The sequence below is a fragment of the Acipenser ruthenus genome, chromosome 25, assembly GCF_902713425.1.
Source record: "Acipenser ruthenus chromosome 25, fAciRut3.2 maternal haplotype, whole genome shotgun sequence".
In the NCBI taxonomy this organism is placed as follows: Eukaryota; Metazoa; Chordata; class Actinopteri; order Acipenseriformes; family Acipenseridae; genus Acipenser; species Acipenser ruthenus.
Window position 1 is genome coordinate 17,715,375 of NC_081213.1, and position 27,700 is coordinate 17,743,074.

General features: G+C 37.8%; 1 protein-coding gene across 1 annotated transcript in view; it reads left to right on the plus strand.

Annotated features, from left to right (window-relative positions):
• The window catches only part of LOC117962328 (Krueppel-like factor 15), a 117,571-nt gene extending 90,622 nt beyond the window's left edge, over positions 1 to 26,949 (plus strand). Inside the window, exon 4 of the transcript XR_009308850.1 lies at positions 26,577 to 26,949. The gene's annotated coding sequence lies outside the window, so the exon portion shown is untranslated. The remainder of the gene's footprint in view (positions 1 to 26,576) is intronic.
• Positions 26,950 to 27,700: the final 751 nt, after the last annotated feature.

Consider the following 27,700-nt stretch of genomic DNA (forward strand, 5'->3'; position numbering starts at 1 on the left):
AACGTGGTTGCCAAGTTCATTTGAAGAGTTTATAAACATAATGTTAGAATTAACACTGCTTCAAAAAATGAGAATCAACTTCAAAACCTCATTTAAAACAGTTGTTTCACCGCAGACTTGATTTAAATAAGAAAAACAGGATTTTAAAGAGCAGTCCTTCACAAAACATTGCTTAAGGTTTTGTGAATAGGGCCCATGACAGCACAATGTATCAGATGGCCTGCCGTTATTTCTAAAGGGACTGTAGCTTTAAGAGTATCCCCCGGTGGAGCAACAGCTGTTTGCAGTTGCATACCAACACAGAACCACACGCGGCTATCTTTGTGGGCTGCTGTTTCAGAGCTGTAAGAAGTCAAAATTGTGGATGGTCACTGATCCGTACTCCTGTAATCTAAACTGGCCTACAATCTGAAACAGGTTATCATAATGAAATATGCAGATAGCAAACCAAACTTCAATGCCATAATTATCTGATAATATGTAAAAATGGCAGCTGTCTCTGCAATTCAAACTTTTTGAAGGAATATTAAGTATCAAAAACCATAAAACAAAGACCTTTTAAGTATGGTTCAGATTACGAAGCAAACAAATCACTAATCTGATCATGGAACAGTCCCAGGTGGTTTGGATTAACAATAGTCTACTGCACTGCATACTGGGATTGAGGAATGTCCAGAGAGCGACTCTGTTTTGAAAAACATGTTTCTGACAGGCTGTAAGTGGTTACAGGTGCTGAGCTAACAGTCTCTCAATAGGTACCATTGAAACTGCTTGACACACATTCATTGTCAAGGCTTTTTTCCAAGTCGAGATGATATGTACTATTGTGAGAACATTTATTTGTGACTTGGTGAGAGTTGAGGACAGTGTGTGCTTCTGGATCTTTAATATTGATGATGAAATGCGTAAGTGTACAACCTCACTCTTACCTTTTCCCCTGGGTCTATCAACGCTAATACCATCATCAATTAAAGATCCAGAAGCACACTCGGTTGGAGACCCCTGGTTTACAGAGACAAAACAGCGGGCTGTTTCAAAATTTAAAATGTTTTTTCCACCTTTCTTTGTCTGTCGCCCACATATTGTAACCAGAGAGGTCCATGGGATACATATTAGCTGTGTGTGTGTTTGTTATTGTCATTTGGAAATTGAAGACTTCTCAAAGTGGATGCGCCAAGTGTGAGTTCAAAGCTAAGGCAGTGTCTGCTAGGGGACAGTTACTGGGGTATAAGAGGAAGCAAATGGATTATCCTGTGAGCTACTTGTTCTGCATGAGAGACCCACAGGTCTCGGTTCCCATAAGGAAATAATATTATGTTCCTGAGTGAGGATTTTGGCTAATAATGGGGATTAAGGGGGAAAAAAAATCAAGCATTACATAAAAGCTTCAATACACTGTTAAAATGCTCTTTTTTACAGCAGCATAAGTCTCAAAGGTAATACTGAGAGAAAGTCAGGTCTTGTGATAGAAGCCAACAGTATATTTTTAGACCTCTTTGTTATCTTTGTTTATGTTACCATGGAATTGGAAAGCTATATTTGAAAATTCTTAACTTCACTTTAAAATCTCTTGAGACACCAAAAAAAATGAAATACAAATCTGTTATATAATGTACACCCAACTCTATGAAATAAGGCTGTAATTCCTTCAAGAGTTTCTGGTGACATATACATCACGAGAGCAGTAGCTCCAAAGTTTTTGGTGTATTTTATTTGTTATAATACATGGTGACCTGATTAGTGTCATGTGTCTAACTGAATTTCATGTACTGTATATTTTGAGTTATTCAGCTCTTCCACAAATTTCTACCTATCTTCCTCGGATAAAATATTACAGCTGATTGGCTGATGATTCAGTATCATCAGTCAATCAGCTTCCAGCTATAGCGGGCATTAATACACAGTAGATACCCACTGGAACATCACCGCATCACCTGTGAATCAACCTGTGGACACAATTGGTCCAAATTAATTTTATTATCCACCAAAACCAGCCAATCAATACTTTGCATCAATGAAAGCAACCAATCCTGTACCTGCCGAGTCAGCCAGTCACAGCCTGTCAGCTCGACTGGAACTCAGACACAGCTTCTTTCAACAACAACAAAGCGAGACACAGACAGTTCAGTAATATTGCTTCATTCAGATATCTGGAACTGTTCAGATAGACTATAAGCAGGCTCGACAAGTGAACAAGTGATTTGTTTAATAAAGTATTTTTTTTCTCTAATTACGTGTGTAATCCTTTATGAGCATTTGTGGGACTATTTTACTAAAACGTTTGTCAGCGGAAGGGTACCCGACAAATCATTAGAAGCTCGAGGTAAAATTTTTTAAAGAAAATAAGAGTTTTCTAATAATGACAGTACCCTCTCGATGAAGGCTCTACCATGTGTTAGTTGACCTTCACTTTCGTTAGCACCCTCGCCTTCGGCTCTGGATGCATAACTCCAGTCGTGTTCAACTAACACACGGTAGAGCCATTGACGGTCACTATCGTTTAATTAATATCCAACACTACTTACTTTTCAAAATGTCTTAATATTTGTGATATCTGTATTTTGACTATTATCTCTTTTGAAATGCAGGGGTCTAAGTTCTGTCAATGATTGACCTTCTTCAATAAAGGTATATTACAATATAAGGGCAGTGATTTAAGCATTGGCCAGACCAGGCCTTTAAAAAAGAACATTCTGACACACTTTTAGTTTTTTCCTGTAGTTCTGTTTTCCAGACTTTTCTTTTGACTTACTGTAGGTAAAGTCAATTTATCCTGCGCAGCAAGTTTTAGGATCCCATCTGACTTGAGTCCTAAGTCGTGTTTCCATGTAATACAGCTTCAGTTCCATTTAGTTATTTATTTGCTAATTTAGGTGCTACGTTTAGGTGCTCATGAATGGTCCAAACTGCCAATATCCATTTGATAAACATAATATAAATACATATTTCGAAACGGGTATATGGATAAACCCTGTTTTGTGACCTATGACCTATGACCTTGTACAAAATGTGTTCAGTATCCAGTACCGGTAAATGTCTTTCTTCACAGAGCTGTATGTTTGAAAGGGATACTCCATTCGTGTGGAATAACTGTAGCTCCAAGTATGAACCCTTGCATAAAACTACTGTATTTGTGTAGTGTCTTTATGTCCCAACAGGACCATTCAAGATTTCAACAGGAAAACCATTAGCCAGAAAAGTAGGTTTAAGCGTTCTGGCTTCTTCATCATGTCTAACAAACAAAACATGATACTGTTCTTTTATGAGATGTTTTAGTTCATGAACATCCCACTGTTGCAGATCATCTATTTAATCTCTTCTCTTTATGTATTTGTTTTATGTAAAAGACAGCTTTTCCAGATGACAAATGAGGATGTGGGATGGGATTTACCAAAGATAAGGAACCCGGGTTCGAAATTCAGATCCTATATTCCCTACTTAACTTTGAACTACCAAATACTGTACTAATCCCAGATACCAGATACCATCATTAGGATCATTTAAGACCTTACTTGACAAAGTTTTGAGATCAACCAGATACTAGGAACTGGACAAGCACTGATGGGTGGAGTACTCCTCTGATTTGTTAATTCTTATAATGTCTTTGTTATATTTAATTTACCCAAACTGCAGAGGAAATGTAATGTCTTGAAGGATTATAATTCCATTTTACCCCTCTGGATCCAGGAACAAGTACATTGTGAAATATATCTCTAGTCTGAGGCCTGAGATGGTAACCTAAACAGGATTAGAATGTGTTACATTTTATACAAAGATCAGAAACATATGAATGCAGTTGTTCAGTTGTGAGACTATTGGAACCCAAACTCCTTGTGTTGGCAGTCTTTAACTGTTGCGTGGGCACTAACCTTTCACCTTTCTCTTGCTCAGTGTAGAGGTATTTGCTGTGCAAGACATTAATCCTGATTAAAACAGTATTGTCCCCCTAATAGCCCGCAGAAGACTATTCAATTACTGTAGACTATTGTATTTCATTTTGAGACCAGGCAGCTGGGATTTCAGTAGTCATGGGTTCCAGTTTGCTTTCCAGTAAATCAACACATTTACAGATTATGGAAATCACGTAATTTAAAAAGGCATTGATTTAATATTTCTGGAGAAACGGTTCCCTTTCTTGTGCTTTGCTTGTTTTGTTTGTCGTCTTTCTCCATTCTGTGGTAGAAGTATATGCAAACTCTGGGCTCTAAACACACAAACTTAAGGACCATTTAAAGGAATGTTTTGCTTGGTGTTCATGAAGGGTTTTTTATACAAAAAATAAGGACCCTTTTGTGTTGATCGTGGCCATCAAAAGGACAGAGTTACAACTAACAGTTTCAGTAGTATCAGATAGGCGCCCACCTGCTGATTGTGGTTCAACTGCTCCGTCACTCTGGTTTGGCACAAAGCCTTTCCCTGCATGCCCAATTTAAAGCACTTCTTCTGGGATTCATCATTACACACAGCCGCAAAAAGAAAACTATTCAACTTTTTTAAAGAAACTCCTCTTACTTGTACTGTGCGCTTACTTGCCAAAGCTGTATCTTAACATACACCCTACCCTGCAAGGTGCACTTCCTGGTGATCTCATTTCTTGTAAAGGTGTCTCAATGCTGCTTCTAGCGTTGTGTCTTAGGCATCATTATAACCAGAAAGGGAGGTAAAAGAGAGATCCGTGGGTGTATATTGCAGTACATCCTACCTAATGAGAAATATATTTTCTGAAGCAATGAATCTGTCCTAAAAAAAAAAAAAAACAACAATGTTGGCAACCATAAAAAGTTTTTTTTCCAAATAGTTTGTTCTCCATGTTTTAAAAGTAAATATTTCCATCTGCAAAGTAATACACGTCTACCTTGAATATAACTAGCTGCTCAGGAAGTTGTTAGATGTGCATCGGCAAAGATCATTGCACTGACTGCTTGTTGTGAAGTAGTTTTTATTTAAAGAAGGTTTTAACCTATTTGTAAAACTCGGTTGTGAATAAGGTTGATATGATTTCCCTGTTGGCTAATTAAAGTTCAGATCAGATGTTATTTTTAACTGCTGAAACCTGAGAAGTTTAGGTTGGGGAAACAAAGATAATACAAGTGTCTTCTGGTGTGGTATGTTCACTATTCTGCAGTTTGTGCTGACATATATAACTGGCAGTGGTAGACTATGCAGTAATACTAAAAGAAAATAACCCTTTTTGACAAATGTTTAGACTTTTCCCAATATAAAATATTTTTGTTGTTGTTGTTGTTGTTGTTTTTAACATTCCAGTAGTTAATCTGAACCCTGGTAGTCTGAATTTACCAACTATATAATTGGAACCATGCTTCCATAGTAATAACCGCATTCTTTACAGAATGATACTATTTTTGACATCTTCAGGGAGTTGCCAAAAACATGTGTGTTTAATATAATGAAGGGTAACATGCACACGTCCTGTTTACTTGCAGAATTGAATGTTGAGAGTTACAGGGCAGCTGGGATAGATATGGAAAAGATGTACTGCTTCTAAAATTATTAGTTCAGATTCATTTTGTAGTGTGTATAATACAACGTTTTCAGCACTATTTGATTACTCCATTCTTTACAGTGCCTGCTCATTACTTCATACAGTACATTTAATAAACACATGATTTTATTCCATGAGATGCAAAAAAACCAATCATTCATATACTAGACTACCACTCATGCACAGCTCCTGTTGACTCGATGCCTGAGAGAGACGACAGGCAATTCAGAGTAAATGTGGCCCCTTTTACTGGACTTTGAAACTTTGATAACGCCACTATTTGGACCGGCATTCTCTTTTATTTTTCTAGGGATGGAGCCAATCTTTCTTATTTTGCTACCTATGCATGTTCCAGCTTAAAAAGGTTCAACAGTAAGGCATTAGGGTTAAGTGCCTTGAGCCACTTTGCTGGCTAACAAGCTTAGTGTTCTTTTCTCCAGCTGCTAATAGCGTTTCATTAATCGCCTCAAGATTCCTTTGATAGTTGTTTAATTTCAGCTACTTTTCCGGATTGGGTTAACTTTATATGACACTTGTGGAAGACAAAACTGTGTGCAATTAACCACAGAGGCCTGGCTTTATTCTTGCGTACCTGGGCCAAATCCACTTAACTTACTTATTGTGTAGTGTATGTTTTCAATAAGTCTTTTGTTTAATAAAAATATACATGATGTGTTTTACCACTCATTACGGTGCAGGGAAATTGTGTTGGTTACATAAGAATGGCCTGCTTTAATTTAACAAAGCAACTATGCAAGAAATTAGGTTAACCCTTTTTGAGTCTATAGATATTGAATGCCAAGTCCAAGATTTACTGTGAACTTGTAATGATTCGTCGGGTACCCTTCCGCTGAGAAAAGTTTTAGGAAAATAGTTTCCGAAAATGTTCACAAGAATCACATGCATAATTAGAGAAAAACAAATAACTGTTTATGTGTCAGAGCTGCTTATACTTTATCTGGAGAGTGCCAGATATCTGAATGGAGCAATATTACTGAATTAATTAAATTCAAATTCAAAGTGCTTTATTAGCTTGACCAGTATTAGGTATTGCCAAAGCATTGTCATCAATTTACATACAACCGATCAACAGTTTACAACATATTTACAAGTGAATATCCAACATCAAAAACAACAATAAAACATTTGAAGTAATGGTTTCAAACAACAACAATAATGATAATAATAATAATAATAATAATGTATACTATTCTCACCTCCCTCCCTCCCTCCCTCCCTCTCTGTGTGATTGGCTGATTCGACTGGTTTTGGTGGATAATAAAATACATTTGGACCGATTGTGTCTTTCTTTGTATTTGCTGTTCAATAAATGTGAACTGAGCTTTCATTACAGCAAGTCAAAATGAAAAAAGACGGCAGTTGATGCTGTGACAGTCCAAAAAAAAAAAAAAAAAATATACAGAATCCATGGTATGTAGATTTACTTTTACAAATGCCCATCAAATTTGAGCACCCCAAGTACCTCACTCGAGCTGCTCACCTGGTAAAGGAACCGGCACGCAGGTGAGTCATGCTGTCACAGGAATGCAGGGTCACATCCTGGCTGTGGAACGTTGCTGGTCTTTGCTGAGGATTCCACAGGGAGCGTCACATTGCCTCTGCTGCTCCTGTGGATTAGGGAGGCAAAATCGTCAGGGACTGAGTTACCTAACCACACTGCAATAGCCCCCAACAATCTGAATACAGATCCCAAGACTAAGTGCAGTTTACCATTGTGTTGCTGTTCTGTCTTCCCAGCACATTTACTCAATGTTGGAAACGATCAAATGTCATCTAATGTGAAGGATTTGTAAGGTCAATCCCTTGCCTTGGCATTATGAAATATGATTAGACATTTAAAGCGTTCACTTCTGTTTCCATTTGTGCAAGCCAGCGGTTTAATTCTGTTCATATGCTTAATGTACAAAGCTCAGTCCTCTAGGAGTAATTAAGCACAGGAAAGATGAATGATTCATTAAACAAAAGTAAAAGATCAGCTTTGAGTCTTTGGGGAGTGTTGGATTATTAGTGAAAATTACAGCGGCATTATGGTGTGACCTGCCAAATCGCTGGTCTGCCTGCCAGGCATTGTATGTACTGCTTTTTTCAGAATGTGTGGAGCTCTGATATTGTTGTAGTGAATGCTTATTGGACACCACATATTTAGTATTGGAACTGCTTTTTATTCAGTTTCTCCTTTCTTTCAAAGCTGCACATTTGAGACCTATATAATGAAAGGATGTGCATGGCCGAGACATTTTCTGGAACTGTTTTGTTAGCTACCATTACTTTTGAATACTAAGGGGGGTGACTTACCCAGTAAAAGCACCAGCACTGTCACCTGACCGTGGTTATCGATCTTGGCTGGCAGTCCACAAGGAGCACTGCAATAGCTTTTTCGCTCCCACAAGGTTAGGAGTAAAATCACCTTGGTTCATATAGTTCACCTCATCGCTCTTTAGTGTCCCTACAGGTCAGCTTCCCCACAAGTCAAGGTGTAGACTGTACAGGCTAGGCCCTTGCCTTTAGTAGCTTGGTAACGCGTGTTGCTTAGATTTGGCGGGAAAAGGGATTGTTAATTTGACAGCTCTGGTTCATTGTTCACAGATTCAGGCCACCTTCTATAGGGTGGGGATCAGAATTGGAGGGCAAGCCTCCTGCCAATACTAAGCAAGCTATTTCTCTACTATATAGACTGCTATAGAATGGGGTCGGTCTGAACACACCAAGGGTTTAATTCTCCCAATAAGTCATTAGAACAAAGAATAGTTGGTATTTCAACCGCTTACCAAAAGTAGTAATTGGTAAACTGCACATTTTGCAGCATGTGGAGGCACCACTGCAATACAATAACCTAGAAGGGTATTACATAATTGATAGTGAACAGGGTTCAATGGCAGTGTGTCTGGTACAATGTGAGTGTGGTCAGGGGGCTGGTCCCTTGGGTTATATCTATACAGTTCTAAATTTTGGAGCTGGCACAGAACGAGCCCTCAGGAACACACTGATGCAGTTACAAATGTTTTATAAGCATTTATGTTGAACTGTTCTATGAAAACCTTTTCTAGAACAATTGAAAAAGAGGTTGTGAACTGCAAATTTGATTGAATTAGCCAAAATAGGCTTAACCAAATACTCCTTAAACTGCCCTTAAAGTTTTTTAAATAGTGCCCCATGTCTGCCTATCCTATGAGCTGTTAGAAATCTGTGCCTTACTTAATTTTTTTATCAACATTTTATTCCCCATGATTTGCATTGTGCCTTACCAAAACTCAGGACCTTACATCAGCAAGATAAGGCACCGCATGTGTTGATATACCCCGATCGACTTTATGCCAGTCCTGTATATTTATATAGGACACTTTGCATTAGATAAACCCCTGTAGTTAAATTAAATTAGTACAACAAAATGTAATTGGGAAAAGTATGTGGTTCTGTTTTTCAGGAAGCTCACTCGTATTGCCAAATCCCGTTGTAGTATCCAGAACTCTTTTTCACAGTGAATCAGATCATTAAGTTTGCTCTACTCGATATACTGAACCATATACAGCATTTCCAGCACAGATGCCTTTTTTTATGATTTTAAAACTGGAGTTTATTATGTAATCACTCTGAGGCTAGCCAGATATGTGTTTGGCTTGGCACAGAGGAGTTTTCTTTGCTCCTCTGATAGTAGACTCCTTAAGGCCTTCAACAGATTGAGCTTCCATTGCTTTCAAAGAAGCGCTTGTTCTTTGCAATGGACCATGAACTAAGCTGATTGTAAATTAGGATTAGACTGTGTCACCCTATGAATGGAGGAAATTAAAAAAAAAACAGCCTGTTCAGATACTTGCCTGTTGAGTCTATGAGGTCTGAATGTTTTCCTGCCCTGCCATGAGGGAGGCACCGCCCTGTTAAAGGTGCTGCTCTGGGGTTGAGACGTAGAAATTAGGTCAAGTCCCTTCTGCTGATGTTGGGTCCTCTGCCTCTAGTCAACTCAAAATGGGAACTTGGTGGCCGATGTAAGGATACGTACAAAGTGATTTGCGGCTGCAAAACACCCATATTGCTGCCATAAAATGTTTAGCTGGTGTAAAGTTGGACTTTAGCGGCCACTAAAAAAGGATGGTTTTCACATGGTGTTCTGCACCCACTATCAAATTTGCACTTTAACATTATTAATCCATTTAAATGATATTGACATATATTCAAATGAAGAAAAGAGTATGGCATTGGGCAGGATCTGGAATACTAAGCATGCACAAACATTATAATGAGATAAGGATTTTGCCTTGCACTTGGTCAATTGGTGACCCTCCAAAATCTTTGCACCTCCTCTGACAAGGTGCAAACCATTGTAGAAGCAAGTAATTAAGAACTGCATAAAACCACACACCTTCAGAAACCTGTTATTGGCCACAGGATGTCAGCTGCGGTACACTTCCTGATGCGACGACGTTTGGCTCTTGTTGAGGACAGGCAGGAAAACCTTCAGATGAGAAAGGCAAAATGGAGAAGACCCTGCATATTCAAACCTAGGGTCACTTTGTTTGGGATGGATTGTCCTCTCCATTTGCCTCTCCAGCAGTGTCAGCTGTGATGTGGATGGCTGCCCTCCTCCTGTTCCTGCTGCATTGGGAGTTTAGTTTTTGTTCGCCGCCGCAGGTCCTGCCACCTTTTCATCACCTGGTTGACTGTCCTCCTGGTAACACCGACAGCATTGACTTTCTCCAGTTTAAAGGACCATATGGCCTCTTTGGTAGCATAACTGATTCTGGCTGAGGCTTTTCCAAATAACTCGATTTCATGCTGAGTGACCTTAAAGCGTAAGGACTCTCAGCTCCTCCTCAGAAGACTTTTTTGTTTTCCTTGTTTGCATTTATTATATCACCATGACAAAAAAATGTCAACATTTGTTTTTGTTAGATAAATGAAACTTTATCTAATATGGCATAAGCACATATCACAACATTTTGACTTGCCTGGTTACGCCTCTTAGGGGAACTTTGATTGATCTGATCTCTCAGCCGAATATGAGGTTGAGGTTGGAGAAGAGGAGGCAAACTCAAAGCATAACACTGACTGAAAAGAGTAGTAGTGTCAAATGAAGCTGGTTTGAATAATATTGGTAGCTGCCACTAATTGAAGATTGACATGAATGTGGGTGTTATCTCCTTAGTCCAATGACTGCTAGAAGTATTTTCCTTATGATCAAATTATCATACTTGCAGGTATTTTAATGTTTTCTGCCATTCAAGAAAGACATTATAGCACGCAATATTTAATTCTTATGTAGCTCGACAATGATGGCAGATTAGTAAGGAAGATTCCTGTAATAATAATAATAATAATAGTATCTGTATTTTTATATAACGCCTTTCATAGTAGACCACCATCACAAAGTGCTTTACAGAGGTAGGCTGTGAACTGTGCATTATATGCAGAGTCACTTACAATAGGACATTGCAGGATGGAGCACAAGGAGGTTAAGTGACTTGCTCAGGGTCGCACAGTGAGTCAGTCAGTGGCAGAGGTGGGATTTGAACCAGTGACCACCTGGTTACATGCCCTGGACATTAACGACTGGACCACACTGCTTCCTGTAGTAGTAATGCTGCATGGCTATGTGACTTTTTTTTTTGCAAGATTATACTTCCTACAGCAGTATTGTCCAGTAAAAAAGTTTTGAGGTAGTGTCTTACATTTGGTACACAGCTGTATTCTGTAATTCTTTCTTCCATCAACAGTGTTGTCCAGTAAAAATTAGTTTCACTGCCACATTGGTTATATCAGTGATACAGACCATATGCTCTGAGATTGGTTTTCTATCTTAACGCGTATCTTTCAATATCATGTTTTGTTTGTTTATTTGTACATTTCTCGAACCTTCTGTATAGTGTTTGCAATCGTTCTAATTTTTCTGAAAGTATGCCATTGCCTGGCTTTGATCTCAGTGCCAGGACTGACCATCCTTTATCTCTGCCAGTCCCAACCACTCTCTCTAGTTCAAAGCCAGGTAAAGACAGAGATAAACCAAAATTAAGTGTTGAAGCGCTGGAACCGAAAACCAGAATGATTGCAAATACCATAAAAATAAAGAAAGGGAACTGTTAATAATAATAATAATAATAATAATAATAATAATAATAATAATAATAATAATAATTGAATTAGAATTGAAGCAAGCTTATGTGAAGGACTATTTACATTAAAGTGTGGGTTACACTTTTGGTCTAAACGCTAGAAAATTAATAGTATGTATATTGTTTAAAACAATCTGTGTTTAATGTGCAGTCACTGCCAAACAGCAGGGTCTTGTTAAAAAGGATTAACCATGCTCTGAACTTGTCAGAGATCTCTAATGTGGCAGACTGGAAGGTTCATGGGCATTGTCTTTCAAGGGACAAGTCAGTCGCCAACCCCTGTGCCCATCCACACTCCTCACCTGAGTTGCAACAGGCAAAAGCTTGAGAGCTTAGACTCCTGGCATACGGTGCCATTGATCCTGGGAATGGATTGCATTTGAGGTACGGGCCAGGAGAGCATTGTTAAATGCTAGCACATGGAAAGCAATTGATAGATCCCAGATGCGAATGGTGCTTTGGATAAAAGCACCCTGTTCACAAGCCAAATTGTAATTTTGGATTTTATTGTTCAGAGCTGAATGATTACAGGGCTGATTTTTAAAATGAACGTAACCACTTGGCAATACATATAATGGCTTATTTCATGCAAAGCACTGACTTTCCAAAACTCTATCCAGAAGCATTCTTATCATCAAGACCAGGATCATTCATTTGTAACCTCTTCATGGCTGAAAGAACAAGACATTGACCATCAGCACTGTCTGCACAGAACGTTATGGTGTATGTTCAGGTTTTGAGGCTCCTTGGGTTGTCATGAGAAGCAACTTTTCTCCCATCCTTATTATTACGTTTATTTTTTTTATTAAGTTCATCAAGAAAGAGCTACCCTCTAACCCCCCTCACACACCTTTTAACCAATCATAAAATATAAATGGATCTGTCCCTATTTTCTTTCAATTGATTCACATCCCTCCACCTCCCTCAATCACTACCTTTCTTCAGTTACCCTGCAGTTAACCATAGGGGGTCTATTGCCCAAATGGACAGGCCAAGTAAGTCTGAGACCAAATGTTTCATCCTGTTGCTTGCTCCATAATGTGTGGCTCATGAAAAAGTACTGTTTAACTGAGCACAAAAACATTTCTTGAAACAATCCTTAAATATTTGTGAATTAGCGCTCTCATTACACTGAAAAAGCCGTAACATTTATCTAATTAACTTTCTCAGAGTTTTTACTCCATTTTTTAAGACATGCTTGTAAACACATTTGTATTTTCTTTGTATCAACAAATCACAGATATCCCTTGACGCTGAAACGTTTAGTTCCAGAACGTTGTTTTTCTTTCAGGTGTTCTCTCTGCAGAGCATAGTGACATTAACTGAGCTGGAGCTGGATGTGTTTGTCCTTGGCCCTGCCTCATGTGACGTTATCATCACAGTTCAGTAACCAAAAGAATGTTGTGTTTCATTTGATTGTTTTTGTTGTTGCTGTCAGGTGTCCTGAACATGCTGGGGGGGCCTTCACCTCCCAGCAGATAGTGCTTGTATTATCTACTTAATAATACAAAAGTTATATTGCAGTTTAGGGAGACAAATCAACACGTCCCTTTATTCCACTTCAAAAGCAGAGACATTCAATAATGAGATACAGTATCCACAAGTGTTCAATAATAATAATAATAATAATAATAATAATAATAATAATAATAATAATAATAATAATAATAATATTAAAAATTGTAATCCCCATTTCTCAAGACACATGCACCTTTTATAATGGAAAATTCAAGGTCTATGAAGTGATGGCAACATAGGTAAGGTTTATAGAAATTATTGTTACCTCTGTGTACCTTTTTGTTAGTTACTGTAATTTTAAAAATCTTGTTTTGGATCCCTAATTCACAGGGAAACCTAGTTAGTCCTGCTGGTTAACATTGAGTGAATTTCATTGTGTGCATTAGGGTATGTAAAGCACTTAAAGTTCTACTTTTGAAGATACTGTAAAAAGATACACAACAGCTCAGAGGTCACAACTTTTAAGTCACGTGGTTAATGTTACATGATGTGTTCCATCTGTTCATTCCAGCTTTACTAGTGTGTGTGTGTCTGTTTGTGTGTGTGTGTGTCTGTGTTTTATTTATTTTTTTGTCACTGCATTCCTTTTACATATGTGTTTTCCCCATTGACATCCATAAATCCAGCAATCTTAAAAGCAACACATGTGCTGAATTGGTAACGAATGCTCCCAAACAGACGCAGTGCAGCTTTTGAATGGCTCTCTATCAGCTCAGCATGAAACAGCAGTGATTTACAACTAGAATTACACTAGCATTACTTAAAGGAGAAATGCGCCACCGACTCCTCTTTTGTATTTAATTGGTAATTTGTAGATAATCCCTTATTTTGTGTTTATATGCATGACATTTGCAGACACACCCTCGACAGGCCCTTTCTAACCCCTTACCAAAAATCCTGTTAACACTACTTTGTTTTGGCACGATTTTCTTTCGTGTTCTGCCTTAACTCTTTCATAATGACATCACAATCCTGAGTTTGGTGAGAACCTGCGTGGTGTTATTTATAAAAGCTTTAACTTGAGACCTAGACAAATAGTGTTAGTATCATTTCACATTTTGTTTAAAGGGCTTTCCAAAAAAAAAGGGTACATTCCAGGCCTGGGGGCTAAGATGTTTTTAAATCTGCTTTACTATACAGCAGCATGGTAAGTTGTGACAGTAATATTGACTAACGCCTTGTTGGTGACTTATTTTAGATTTTTAGCTTTCTCTTGTGTTCTTTACCAAAATTGTCCAGCATACGAGCCCATGAGCTTATAATGCACATACGTGCACTGCCATTACATAAGTGTGTGAGCAAAGTATTATAGTAATGTATAATGTTTTATTCATTGATCTTTAAAGTTTTCACTGCCAAGATAAACAGAACACTACGTCTCCTGCTGTAAATGTGTATTTGATTTTCTAATTAATGAAGGAAATGTACTGAACACTGAGGCACTGAAAACACAGGAGTCATATGAAGAATAGCGATTGGCCAATAAAAAGTGACAGCCAAAGTGTGAGGCTTCTGGGACTGTGAGTCCTTACTAAATTCGCCAGCATTTGGCTCTCCTTCTAAGTAGCCATTCTTTGTTTTTCCTTGCCACATGCTTTCAACGCCTCTGCATTCCTAAGTGTGACATCTCTTGGAGGTGCAGGATTGAAACACACCGGCTTGCCACTTCATCAGGACCTGTGGTTGCTGAGTGAAGCAGCTGTGGCCCCAAATAGTGATCAGGGAAAAGATGTTTTCACCACAGCCAAAAAGAATTTCGTTTCATTAATTCTTTTTTTTTTTTTTTTTAAATAGAATTAATTAAGTTCTTGCTACAAGGCTGTAGGGTAGGGTGTAGTGTGTGGGAACAGCTAAGAGTTCATACCGTAGTTCCCACAAATAGTCACTAATAAAATCATCGGTTAAACTGAGGCTGGCAAAGTAAAAGCTGCGGTGATAAATATTTGATTCACTTGCTCCATGTTAAGTTTTATTTTCTAGATCTGACGGCCTAGAATTTTGGGAGCAGATAGATGCATTGGGTGCAGACTGTGTCCTGGCTGCCTATTGGGGCCCCACACTCTATGATAGTGTCAAATGACAAAAACCTCCACCAGAGTGTAATAGGTGGTTCTCAAAAGTATTTTCTACTACAACGCCTGTAACTTTAAATAGCCTGGGACATGCCCTGATTTGTTTAGTTGTTTAGTGACAGAAAACAAATGTCTCTTTGCATTCCACTAACACAAAATAGAAATCCCGTTTAGGCATTCAAAATGCATTCATTTTGTAGGCTTTGTGAATTCTTTGTCATTTTTTCTTTTTTTAAAGTAAGATTTGGTCTTTCTTTTTTTAAGCTAAAGTTGATTTATTAGGAACACATCCTTTTCCATAGGAAAAATGGACTAGTAAGATACATTTTAACTAGTAAAATACATTTGTTCAAACTTAGGCTATACATCCCTTTTGGTTTTTCAATTCTTTTTGTAAATAAACATCACAAAAGGAGTACTGAGTTTAAGCTATTCAAATTGTATTATTTGTTTTACGTGCACACCAACAATCAAATCTGAGGATATACAGTCGTAGTTACTGGTCTTTCATAACTACAAGTTACAAAAGACCTGTAAATACTATATGAATTTGTAAAAAAAAAAAAAAAAAAAAAAAAAAAAAACCTGCTGTAAATTGTTAAAGACATTTCTACAAGCAAAACCTGAAAAAGAAAGCGAAACATTTTTTTTTAAGTTTTTTTTATTTTTATGGCCTACTAGTTCTTTAGACCAAATGCCTACTTCTTAACACCAAAGTCCATAGAATCCATGTCTAGTCCTCCCTCAGGTAAATATTTCCATCAAAACAGTTGTGCACAGTACTGCCATTCAAACAGTAAACAATTCAGAAGCTAGCAAAGAACAGTTTGTCCTGAAAAGCAGCAAAAACATTTAAAAACTATCTGATTCTCGGTTTGAAACCAGTTGAATTCATGAGAAGGGAACTAAATTACCTGAAACACATGCTGTTGACTTTTCAGTAGAGACTTCTGGGTTTGTATTGCACTGCAATGTAATTTTTCTCAATGCTGCAACATTGTTGTACACTTATAATGAATCTTAAAAGATAATATAATGCCGGAGCCTTTCTAAAAGTGGGTAGGCCAAGGTGAGGGGGGTGGGGTGTAGGTATGAAGTATTTCTATGGATAAATTAATCCAATTTAACAACTATGTCAAATATTGAAGCAGGTTATATATTTTTAGTCTACTGGTTATTCAAAGTTTGTAACAACAATACTACTACACTGCTACCATGACTATGACTACGACTAATAATGAGCTTGTTATTTGAATGTGGGGCAGGGAGTGGTATCCTACAGACATAGTTTAATTTACTTCAAAATAAATTAGATGTTTGTTTTGTAAAACAAACAAAAAAAAATGACCATGTACAGCATTTACATTGATAAGGAATATATTGATAAAGAATATTAAACCGCTGTCTACAAAGTATTTGTTTAGATTTATAACCTATGGAGCTAGTCCCAGTCCTAGTTGATTTTTCTGTGTCACTGCGTTTTGGAAGAATGATGAGAGTCAAGGTATTAAAAAATAAATATATATACTGTATATATATATATATATATATATATATATATATATATATATATATATATATATATATATATATATTTCTTCTCGCCCTCGCTGATAAAAAGTGGGTGGGCCACCATTACTCTTGGTACAGAATAATTACACTGAATGCTTTTTATAACACATAGAAAACATGTTATCTAATGGAGCAGTTTCAGCATTTAACAAGAGGGTACTTCAGAGCAGAAAACACTTAATTGCCATAGGAAGCCAAAAGTCACAGAATGTTTTCACAACCCGGTTCCATTATAAGGATATCAACAATCCTGTATCTCTGTCATACTACCTTGAACTTTGGTCTTAAACAACCAAGGAACAGAAAATATTTAAATACCTTCATGTCAAAGAACTAGAATACCCTTAGTGTTGTCATGGCAGCGCAGCTTTGTAAATACTGTGAGATACTATAGGAGAAAGGCCCTGTAGGCCTATTGTTTTCACATCACAGAACAGATTAACAACATTCTTTTCAATTGCTGAATATACATTTCTTTATAGATTATATCTTTAGATTTCCTTTGTGAATATGTTCTTTAGGTTGAAGAATGAATAAACTTACTACATTAGGCGTAACCTATAAAAACAATCCTGACAATGGAAGGTTGTGATTATTGAGTAAACTGTTCAAGTTATCTGCTATTGCCTTGTAAGATTAGAAATATCAGTTCAGTTTATTAGATAGTTCACACCACTTTCTCAGCTGGCGCTAGTTTGACTGACAACCCCCCTGGAAAGTCTGAAAATGAGGTGGAGTTTGGGGAGCAGAAATGTTTGGTGATGGTTGCAAGAATTTTCTGTCAAATTATAATTGTATTTAGAGTTTCTTTCCTGAAACTTCTTGCACATCTTTGTATTATAAAAACCAGTAATTAAAACCAGTAAAGTCATGCTTTATTACAGCACAGTGTAAAATAGATCCCAATTCACTCACCAGGTGAAAAGACCAAGGAAGACTATCTGAAAGTAAGGCATGTAAATAGAACCTTTTTTTTAGCCAGGTATAGTACCGGATATTATTTTATTAAATTAAATGAATTTCCTTTAAAACCACATGTGAGACCTATATAGTGAATGGAGGTAAGATTCATGGAATTGTTTTTGTTATAAATATTAATTAGATATTATTTGAGATTGACGTAGTTGAACTGGTATTTAGTTTCACAGTAGGATATTCAGGATACACTTCAGACTACAGGTACATTAATTATACTGTGTAACTCTGCGTAGGTATTATGTAGGCTATAAGAGGTAATTAACAGAACACAGAATGATTGCTGCAGACATTAAAAGGGTGAGGGAAATAAGATACATCAAAGCAGCATTTGAAGCAACATGCATGTAACCTAATAATCATGTTCCACTTGCTACCTGATTGTCAGAAGTCACTGGTATGGGTTCCAGTTTGTTTTAATGACATACAAAGAATCCAGGCGCTGTGGGAGAGGGAGGGCCCGTGATTTATGACTCATCATCTGCACTGCATGTGTGTGAAGGATGGGATTTGCCTCACAGAACAGCTGAGGGTCTGGAATGTCTCCTTTCCTGCTGCACTTTCCGTTCCATTTAATGCTCAGGGGTGAGCTTCCATGGACTGTATTCACGATGTCTCAATCGGTATGGTCACACCACATTCTGAATGGCTCCACAGTTTGGAAACCACAGCATGTTTATAAATGGATCCCTATGAAGTGTGACGTCATAAGGATCTCTTTAATGATCTAAGCAGCCTATGCACCCGTTATTTAATGTTATCACTGAATTGTAAAAGCAGGTGTCTGGATCCAACAGCTTTTATACATTATCAGCACTTCTAGGTCTTTGTTCCAACCATGTCTGTAATCATTAAATTGAACCAATCAATCCCCTGCCCTGGGCCCAAAGTACAATGTACCGATAAAGCCTTTAATGGAATGACACTCCAGGGCCAGAGTTGCCTACCCATGGTTTAGATCAGTGTGGGTTTCCACAGCTCACAACATCCATAACTCTAGAATGTTTAATAAGAATGAAAGCTACAGGAAACAGTCAGGCTGACACATGTTTTGGTGATTATTCAATAACTGAGCATGATGATTGCAAACATCATAAAATGGTATCGGATGGATACATGACATTTGTTTATATATAATATATATTTTTAAAAAAATAAAGGTTAATTTATGGTATAGCCCTGTATTGTGACATACTGACATTTTAACTCAAAGATCGTTTTACAGTGATTTACGGTGCAATGAAAGTCTGCCAGCGACTGATGGAGTCGAGCAGTAACTGTCTGCCTGCTCTGCTGATGAAGCCTTGATCTAGGCACAGTAGAAAGCAGAGTGTTGGTCTCTTAACCTGGAAACCTGAGTTAGGTCCTAAAGAAATACCATAAACAGTACCACTTCAGTTGTTCCTTGCATTGCCCAATGGGTAAAAAAAAACCCTGATTCTCATTAGTTGTAATCATAGTTCTTCATTTTTACTTATGTGGACTAGTACATGTTTGCACTTTAGACACATTTAGTTTGGGACAACGGACAAATGGGTCTTCAAACAGTGGATCCTCAAAATTGCGTAATAACTGAACAGTACCTGAAAGGTTAGAAGAAATTTCTAACAAATAATCTCCACCGGTATGATAGTTATAGCCTGCAATGCTCCACAGCTGTTCTGCCAGGTATTTACTGTATGTCCAGAATTAAATACTGACCCAAGTCTGAAGTCATTAAGAAAATATCCAGTCAAGGTGTTGCTTTTCAGCCCTTTGGGACTGATGCACTGCAGTGTGGAAGGGGATCAAACGGAGGGAAATCAGTATTATTATTATTATTATTATTATTTATTTCTTAGCAGACGCCCTTATCCAGGGCGACTTACAATCGTAAGCAAAAACATTTCAAGCGTTACAATACAAGTAATACAATAAGAGCAAGAAATACAATAACTTTTGTTCAAGTAAAGTACAAGTTTGACAAACCACAATTCAATAATACAGCAGGTAATAGTGATAGTTACATCAGGATATGATTAAATAGTGATAGTTACATCAGGATGTGATTAAATACAAAGTACTACAGGTTAAAAACTTGGCAGATTACAGTATTCTGAAGTACAGGATTAAATGCAGTAAAATAGGGGCTGATAAGAGCAAAATAAAGCACATTTACATGAAGGATGATAGTGTCCCAGGATACAAACAGAGGAGTTCTACAGGTAATAAAATACTGTATATAAAACACATGCTTGAAACATGGAAAATTACTAAGACGGTGGTTCTTGGGTCATTTCCCCAACACCAGTGGCAACTGAAATCCAAGAACTCGGTGGAATGTGATAGGAGATCTGTCATGCAGCGCATCTGTCTATAATTGGATAACCCGGGTGACAGTTGCTGGATTTACTGAATACTCACATTGTCCAGTTGTGCATTGGGAGCTGCAGTTGCTTATCGAAAACACGTGGTTTTGGAAGTACAGCACAGAAACCTGCTGCGCACATCCATAAACAAATGCTTTTGCACCAATCAAAGAGAAAACATAATGCTTTTCAATATGAGAGTCCTAGGATAGATTTCATGTGGCAGTTCTTCATTCATAATTGAAATGATTAAATATTAAAAGCTATATCATACATTAAATATGACATACGATTTAAATGTAGCAATAGTGGGATGTGTGGTGCTGTGGAACAGATAGTCTCCTAGATTTGTATCTCTTCTGTAGCATATGAGAGGAGGCTTCTTGAAAATAGTTGCCCTAGATGGATCTTCTTGTAAAATGTAGATTTTTTTTTTTTTCAGTCAGTGACTGGTATTACCCTGGGATAGAGAGCAATACGGGAGAAAAATGTATACATTCCGCTGGCCTTTTTACTAAAACGTATATATATATATATATATATATATATATATATATATATATATATATATATAATCATGCCACTATATCTTGCAAAAAATAGAAATATCTTGGATGCCAACCCAACAGCTATTTTAATGATTTTTGTGTTTTGCTTTTGTGCTCCTATAATTTTGTAGGTATTTACGTCACAGTTTCAGTGTACCATTACCATTCACATGCACGCCAGCTGTAGTTCTACGTAACTGTCTACAATAGCCAAAGGAGGCACCCTCCACAGTTTGCAGCTCCCTGCAGTTTCAACGATGTGAGTGTAGCCAGACTTGGTCACTGGCTGGCCTGTCAGGTAATTCACTATGGTAAACAAGCCAGATAGAAAATGATCCTGGTATATGATTTCCTGTGCGTCCTTGCCAGGTGGATCTTACTGTAAAAATATAGTGTGGCAGTACTTTCTGTTTTCCATTACTGCATTACGGATTGGCTTATGTAATCACCACACCGTGGCACTCACCGGCCTTTCCTTTGTAATGAATCCAAACTCTCTCTAAAGTGATTGTAGCTAACAAAATAATTCCATAAATATCCATGCCATGTACATCCACTCACTATACATGTTTTAACATGTATTTAAATTTTAAAAAATAACTGGTACTACACCAGGTTAACACCGTCTCTGTTTGTAAGCCTTGCACTTCCTGGTTATTTCACCTGGGTAGTAAAATGGTGCCCGTCCCTGCTTTACCAACATTCTACCTTCCCTAATGACTGACATGCTATGAACCAGAAGACACTGCTGAGGTGAAGTGTCCCAGGGAGTGTGAGGGTAACAGATCTCCTGAGAACAGGGCATGGATGCTGGGATCCTTCTTTAAGATAATGTACTACAGTACCAGGTACCACGTCTTAAATCGAAATACATGCTTGCTACAACATGTACGTCTTTGAAAATCTGAATGGCAGATTTAAAACAGGTAAGATTTATCTAATGATTTTCAGATTATGTGTAGGATCCCACAGGAACAACAGCAATGGTTTAGGATTAACGCATCAAACTTGATCATTTATATGATTTGTAGATAGGATCCTTTTCTGGAATGACAGCAATGGGGTAGGATTAATATCAAATGTGTGTATATCATTTAGGATGACAGCAAACCTATAAAACCAATGGGGATTTTTATAGGACTTTTTTTATAGAACATTTTATTATTGTAATTGTAAATATACCTTGGTGTTGAATACAGGAGGCACGTGCGTCTTGTTGCATGGTAACTGTAACTAAGAATCCTGTAAATTCATGTACTGCAATTTATACATTTGTAAATGTTTTACTAATTATAATGTAATTAAAGAGGCACCTAATAATGTAAAATTATATTTTTTAAAAATGGTTAAGATCTTACAGTATACTGTTTAGTTTCAACAAACCATGGAAAGAGTTGAATGGAATTCCTACAACATGCATACATTTTAACTTTACACAGCTATTGTCAGAATTAGCAACACCCTGTGAAACCACATACTGCTATTGTTCACTTCTATATTTATCCGTTGCAAGTAATCATAGCATATCATCTGGTTTTCAGGCTTGTCTCCCCATCCTCTGATACTGAAGTATGTGTAAATTGCATGAAACTGTCATGGAGTAATGCACATTGTGATTCAACACACAGGCAATCGAGGAGCGCCAAGGAATCTGACTAGAGTGAGGTACATAAACAATGTCAATATACAATTCATGTTAGATCATGTTATGTAACTCAGTTGACACCCATGGTTTTATTTCCTTCCTTTACTAAAGTAGCTTCAATGGCAATGTAATGATTCTTCCAATGGCTTATTATTATTATTTGATCATATTTCACCTTTCTACTCCATTTGAAATTACTGCTGCAAACCAATTAGAGTCAAATAGCCCTCCTCAATTTCCCTCCTCAATTTAGAATGTCATTATATTCCATCACTGTAACAACACCCACAACAGCTCAGGAGGTCAGAGGGTGTCCTCCGATCCCACTGGCAAGCCTATCACCTTTTTAAACCCTGGAGTTCGCAGCACCCCCTGGAGGACAAAGGCCAAAGGCTTGGGCTTGCTGGCCGTCTGGCCAGTAGGGGCTGCTGTAGTGTGGAGAGATTATTCATTACCAGACGATAGTGCTTTCCTAGCCTGCTGGAGTGCCACAGCCAATACAACACTCCCTGTGGAATCTCTAGCGAGTATCGCCGACTTCGCACAGCCAGGACAAGAACCTGCGCTCGACCATATGGCTCACTAGACTTTCTTGTCAGTCATGAAGGCCTGCTCATGCTAAATATGCAGATTGTTCTACTTCAATCCATGAGCATCCCCATAATAATAATAATAAAAAAACTAGCGAGGCCACTGGATCTTATTTTAATAAAAATAACCAATAATTCCTATACAGTATGTGTTAGGCCAATTTAGTTTGTACAGAACACATCTTTGCCCATTCTGTTCTCAAAATAGGAAACCTTGTGGCTTTTAACTTGGTGCCAGCAGTTTTTAAACAAAATATGCACTCATGCACACTGCCAAGAACTGCATTTACTCATTGGCAGTTCCCATCTGGGATATACATCAATGTATGCTTTTGTTTAGATTTTTGTATTTTGTAGTTTGTGCCTTTTTACGTGACTCAACTTTCTTATTTTTTTGCTGCCACTGACGCCAGTATGCCTCAGCAGACGTGTTTACATATACATCTATAAATGAATGTAATAAACTGGAGTCAGTATGTATGGTGCAAGTAAAGCTGTCTTTTATTCAGCAACATTATGGAATGTTTTCCACCGAAACAAGTGATACTGTGAAAAAAAGAGTTCAACTTTGAACTTCTTTTTAAATCTGGCCACTGTTTCCATTGCTTGTGGTCCTGTGTCTTATACTGTCCTCTGATTTAATCAGGGTATAATGATTTGCCAATTGGTCTGTAAGGAATCAATGTAAAAGATCATTGTTCTGAGTTAAACTACGAGAAGCAACATAAAGCATGTGTCTACCGCATATTTAAACAGTCGCCCATTGCCACATTGTAACCATCCAGCTTTTATAGTACATTGCACAATAATCTTCAAATGGCAGACTTCCAGCCTCACCAGAGGGGGAATAATAATCTCCTGTGATCACACAACATGAAAACAAAGTTTAAAAAGTTCAGATGGATTTTAAAGGCACTCACCACAACAAAAGCGTTGAGTTAGGGAAATTGCTCTGAGGAAAATATCTACCATATTCTGTGTAAACTCAGTGCTGACAAATTTTGAGGGGGTGTGACAGAGAGCAAATGAATCCTAGTCAACAATCTCCCTCCCGATCTGTGAGGGCTCTGTATAACAGGACCAGAGAGCCTCGTACTGGTTGGTCTGGCAGTTCATTCCAGGGTCAGTTGGAAGCCAGCCGGCCAGGAAGGGGGTGGAGTCACAATGCCTGACGTCATCAGCCTAAAGCGGTTCGCGATGTGTCAGTCATGGATTGGAGGAGACGTGACTGAACTAGCTATCGCAGGGGGTGTGACTAAGGATATAATTAGGGATGTGACGATGTAATCTGATCCTTTGATGTGGTTATGAGAATGACCTTGGAAGGGAGCAGACTGTGAGAAGTGTATTGTGAGTGTTAAGTGTTTTGTTTGTTTCTAACTGTCTGTGCTTGTCATTATAGAATGCTAACCTGAGGGGAGCTGTAGCTAAACCACCAGCAATTAAACCCAGACTCCACTGCACCATTGTACATGAATAAACCTGTAAATCACCACTTTCACCAAGAGCACTCACTCGGACTTGTGACCGTGTTGTGTTTGTGTGTGTCTTCTGTGGCGGAGTGTCCCGCCCCTATTTATTATTATTTGTATTTTTGTTTGCGGCGCGGATAGCGCCGCGTCTTTTATTATTATATTTAAAAACCCTGTGAGGATGCATGGCTGATCAGCTACTGATTATTTAACTAGCTGACAGTCATGCATCCTTACCAAATGCGTGCAGACTCTGGCCGAGGGGTAATAAGATAATTAACAACTAGTTAATCCCTCGGCCAGAGTATATAAACCTGCAGCTCTCTGCACTCAGGGAAGGGTAGAGGAGAGTACGGGAGAGCGGAGCAAGAGAGCGCGAGAGCATATAAAATTAACAATTGCTATATTTTGTGTTTTGTGTTTTGTTTAAATCTTTTGTTTGTTAATAAATACGCTGAATGCAATTGCATTCAGCTTCACCCGCCCATCCACTGTTGTTTGGTTTCTGTACTTCCTGGTCCGTGACGTCACCGCTGCAAGCCAGACTGCCAGATTAGTATTTCGGAACTGAACCCCGTGGTTTGCCTGAGTGATACACATCGTAGTGTAGAGCCAGGTATTATTATTTGTCAGAAGATAGAAAATAAAGAGCTGCTTTTTCACCGTGAACTGTCTTGTCTATCATTCCTGAATACCGCATCACCACTGCACCTGTGCACTACAAACCACTTTGCCACAGGGCGTAACTCAGCAAATTCCCCAGTGACTTTAATTGTTAGGCTGTAAGTGTTCTTTTCTGGCATGATAGTATTGGGTAAATTTAGCTGGGCTCTGACAATATTTAAACTATTTTAATTAAGCTTAATAAAGTAACGATGCCTTAAAACCTGTAAACTGCTTATTTACCTGTAATTAGGGTAAGTCACCCCTTCGGGGAAACTCACAGTTCTAGCATGTCATATGTATTGTTCCTCTAGATCTCCGTTCATATTGGTTACTATATGTTTTGGTCATTGGAGTGTATGCAACAGCAAAATTAAAGGAAAGTGGTCGCCAAGAGACAGTTGTGGCTGCAAACTGTGACTGACAGAGGGAAAAGCTGGTTAGAGAGGCTTGTTATTGCTCAAATATCATCAACTCAATGGATTAGCATCCATCTTGCTAAACCTTGTGGAGTCTGTGTCAAGACTGTGATCAGGACAAAAGTGGCTGAACTCAAAACTTTGCCATATTCAAAGAATTGCAAAGTGTAATAAAGCATAACATAATGAAAGCACAGAGAAGTGTGGTAAAACATATATAAAAAAAAATGTGGCAAACCATAGCAAACTATGGTCAGTGCCCAATATAACAAGGCAAAGCATGGGGAAACTGAAAAATTACAGTGTACACTTTTATAAGGGATAAGCAGTGTATTACAGTATAGCATTTTTTATATGGGTTGCATTGGTCTGTTAGTAACAGAATTTGATCTTGTGTGAGGGCTAGCGGTTTTTTGTTGATCTATTGCCAAGTCAGTTTCACAACCATGTGCAGCAGTGCTTGTAGTATGATGTGTTGATGAAAAACAAAAGAATAACTAAATAAAACTAAGGGGCCCTACACTTTTACACCCTGCCATTTCAGCTTACTCTCTAGGAATATGTTACAGCTCATCCTATTGCAAAGTGTTTCCAAATGGAGCTGGACCTCCTGGCAACCATGAACTAATTGGAACAATCCCTGTGGAATATTGCCTGGAATATAGAGGCCAATCTAATGCAAACCAACCTCTGTGGAAAGCCTTGGGTAATAATATATGCTGTGTTAAGTGATTCACACCAGAAGTCCCACACCAGAGCTCTGCTAATAGAATGAGAAGGAGTTTTATACTTGGAGTGTACTGACATTTGCAGATAGTATACCATGGTAAAGCACAGTAAAAGCAAAGACAAGACAAGCATATTAAAGAAGCATGGTAAAAACTAAGGTTAACTATGGTACAGCATACACATATACTAAATCTGCACACTGAACACTAAGGTATATGACAGCAAAAAATAATTTGCTAAAATGCCACGTTTACACTAAAATATGGAGTAATTTATTCATTGTCTAATGCCCAGTAAATTGCAACTTGAATAACTATGGTAAAGCACATTAACAATTATTTTTATCAAAATTTCAAGTCAAATTGAGTCAAATTATTATTATTTGTTTTTTTTGCAGATGCCTTTATCAAGACAACTTACAGAGACTAGGGTGTGTGAACTATACATCAGCTGCAGAGTCACTTACAACAACGTCTCACCCGAGGAGGTTAAATGACTTGCTCAGGGTCACATAATGAGTGAGCGACTGAATCGGGATTTGAACCAGAGACCTCCTGGTTACAAGTTATTTTCTTTAACCACTGGACCACACAGTCTCCTCTTCTGATTGAGTACATAAGTTAGATACGTGTTTGATATACATGCATTCATTTTAATGTGTGATTGCTTAATATCTTCTGAGGGAAGACAGGAAATAGCTAGATTTGTTGATGAAAATGTGAAGACCATTAATCACTATTGAAATAAAAGATGACATACTCAATTATAAACACCTCATCGTGTATGCTGCATAGTGTGTGTATATATATATATATATATATATATATATATATATATATATATATATATATATATATATATATATATATACAGACATGCTCAAATTTGTTGGTACCCTTACAGCTCATTGAAATAATGCTTCATTCCTCCTGAAAAGTGATGAAATTAAAAGCTATTTTATCATGTATACTTGCATGCCTTTGGTATGTCATAGAATAAAGCAAAGAAGCTGTGAAAAGAGATGAATTATTGCTTATTCTACAAAGATATTCTAAAATGGCCTGGACACATTTGTTGGTACCCCGTAGAAAAGATAATAAATAATTGGATTATAGTGATATTTCAAACTAATTAGTTTCTTTAATTAGTATCACACATGTCTCCAATCTTGTAATCAGTCATTCAGCCTATTTAAATGGAGAAAAGTAGTCACTGTGCTGTTTGGTATCATTGTGTGCACCACACTGAACATGGACCAGAGAAAGCAAAGGAGAGAGTTGTCTGAGGAGATCAGAAAGAAAATAATAGACGAGCATGGTAAAGGTAAAGGCTACAAGACCATCTCCAAGCAGCTTGATGTTCCTGTGACAACAGTTGCAAATATTATTAAGAAGTTTAAGGTCCATGGAACTGTAGCCAAACTCCCTGGGCGCGGCCGCAAGAGGAAAATCGACCCCAGATTGAACAGAAGGATAGTGCGAATGGTAGAAAAAGAACCAAGGATAACTGCCAAAGAGATAC